Source organism: Poecilia formosa, unplaced genomic scaffold (assembly GCF_000485575.1).
Source record: "Poecilia formosa unplaced genomic scaffold, Poecilia_formosa-5.1.2 Scaffold2569, whole genome shotgun sequence".
NCBI classification, from domain to species: domain Eukaryota; kingdom Metazoa; phylum Chordata; class Actinopteri; order Cyprinodontiformes; family Poeciliidae; genus Poecilia; species Poecilia formosa.
Window position 1 is genome coordinate 1 of NW_006802508.1, and position 2,643 is coordinate 2,643.

The 2,643-nt window shown below is 38.4% G+C and overlaps 1 long non-coding RNA gene across 1 annotated transcript; it reads right to left on the reverse strand.

Annotated features, from left to right (window-relative positions):
• Nucleotides 1–921: 921 nt before the first annotated feature.
• Nucleotides 922–2,386, reverse strand: LOC107835448 (uncharacterized). Its single transcript, XR_001661260.1, has 2 exons — nt 1,209–2,386; nt 922–1,176 (listed from the first exon to the last, which is right to left on the reverse strand). It is a non-coding gene; the product is annotated as an uncharacterized LOC107835448 (long non-coding RNA).
• Nucleotides 2,387–2,643: the final 257 nt, after the last annotated feature.

Genomic DNA, 2,643 nt, shown 5'->3' on the forward strand with positions numbered 1-2,643 from the left:
AGAGAAACTGGAACCACTTTAAGGTCTTGTTTAGATTATTTAATTAGCTCTACAGTCTTAAGAGAATGGAAAAATGTATAATAAATAATAAAGACTTTGCGGTATTCTGATTTAGTAATGTAATTATATTAGTTGTGTTACCACCCCCACGGCACTAGAGGTAGTAGCAGGCCCGAAAAGATCCGACTAAGGAGCAGATTTAGAAGTACACCGAAAGCTACAGAATTTGGTAAAAACTGTGAGCTTTGCTGAAGTAATTAAAGACACAAGTTCAAATCCATGCTGAGAGTGGAACTCCTTCAATCAGTGCTCCTCCGCAGCTCTGATTGGCTAAGCAATGTAACGTGATCCTCTGCAGCAAAGCGGGGCGTCATCACGACTTTACACAAGTGTGTCTTTACCTCTGCGGCAGAGGCTCCGCCGAACCCCTGAGACCGACTCATCAAACCCCTGGGGTTCGATCGAACCCAGGTTAAGAACCACTGCTCTAACAAGAGAGTGCTACACCTTTCTTTAGAAATCCTCCTTCATGGATAACTGCATTTCAATATACATCCAAGAGTTTTTAACCATTTGACAGTGTTTGTGAAAAATGTACATAATTTATCACTGCTTTGGCTAAATGTTTCATATTAGTGTTGCCTGCAGATACGGAAACCTGATGGTGGGAGCAGGCTACCTGTAGTGGTCAGAAGCTTAGAGTCTATATTCCTGTCTGAGCTCATTTCTGTCTAAAATCTGGTCACATTTATTCATCTTGAACAAATGGGAATTCATTAGAAAATAAAGAATTCAAAAAATTAAAGAGGGAATTGATATACAATATTTGTGACAGAAACTGCAGATAGTCATTTTGAAATGTGCTTTACATTTATTTCAGTTGTTTATTAAGCTGACTCATTAAACCAGAAAGTTTTTATGTACTTTATTTTTATTTGTTTTTAAACATACACATGGATACAATCAGAACATGAGGAGTAGGCCAGGCAGCAGGCAGTCATACTGATGACCATTACAAATTTATAGAAATTTCACTGCATGGAGTTACAAAAAATAAATACAGAGGAAAACTCCCAGATGTCTGTTTGAGTAATGTAGAATCACAGTCATCAACTGTTAGACACTTTTGGTTATAAAATGATCCCATTTTTCCCAAAGTCTCTCTCCTTTCTCTTTCTGTAGACGTATTGTAATACAATAACAATAACACGTATTGTAAAAGTCAACATTTCCATATTGTGGATCAGGTTTATGATATTCACAAGAAGCTTCAGAGTAGGGGGTCCAGGTTGGAACCATTATTTAGTAGCCGTATTGCTTGCAATCAGAAATATCTTCAACATATACTGTATGTGTCCTTATTATTGAGTCTGTCAGGAAGTATTTCAAAGTACATAGCAGGAAATGAAAAGACTAATGTTATACCCAGAATTTCATAGATTACTCGATTAACATCCTTCCAGAAGGTTTTCAACTGTGGACAGTCCCAAAAGATATGAAAGCAGTCTGCAGAGACCACACTGCATTCCCTCCAGCAAGAGAACTGAGAACCACCCAGCTTCGATTTCTGCTTTGGCGTAATAAAAAATCTGATTAGATTATTCCAACAGAAATCGTGCCATGTAAAGAATTTGCGGTGGATAGAATATTCCTCCAAATTCGCAGCCAGACCTCGAGTAAAATTATTGCATTTGCTTTCTTTTCCCATCGTTGTCTGATATAGTCAGTTGCGTTCTTATTCATAGATGCTAAATTTCTATAAAGTTTGCCGATAGTGCCTTTTGTACTTTTACCAGCATATGAATCCATAAATATTTGTACTATTCCTGGCTCTGTATCCAAGTCATAAGTTTTGATTTCTTTCCTGAAGAAACTTCAAACCTGTAAATAACAGTAAAAATCTTCTCTGCCCACGTCATAAGTCCGGCACAAATCCTCAAATTTTACTAACTCCCCATTTTTAATTATATTACAGAATGCAGTGATTCCCTGTTTCGCTCATCTTCTATATTTGTGGTCTATCGATGCTGGAAGGAAACGCGGGTGGTACGCAGGCCAACTCAATACTCAACTTTTTAACTATCTCTGCCCACTTTTTCAAAGAGAAACAAACGCAGAATTTGTAATTGGTATACTTGGGGCAGCCCATCCAGGCATCCCAGAACAGACTGTATAGGGATGTCCAACAAGGAAAGCTCAATGTCCTTCCATTTAGCCTCATAGGCTGGGTTACACCAGCACACCAGAGGTCTAATCTGGGCAGACAAGTAATAATCCACCAGGCAAGGCAGGCAAGGTATACGTCCCCGATCCCCAGGCAGCTGCAGGGCCAAGTATCTTACTCTTGGCCTTTTATTGCTCCATATAAATATGGACCTTGAAAAATGCTTATCCCACTCACTAAATTGTTTTGCTGGAACCTCTGCTGGAAGTGTACAATAGTCTTGGAAGAACATTTATCTTTATTGTTCGGATTCTGCTGCCAAGGTCAAGGGGAAGCAGGCTCCACCTGTCCAGGTCCTCATATATTTTCTTATTTATTCGTTTGTAATTAACCTCATGTAATTGAGACAAATCTTTTGTTAGTATAACACCCAAATATTCTATTTGTAATTGGTGCCAATTAAATTGATAACTATTTAT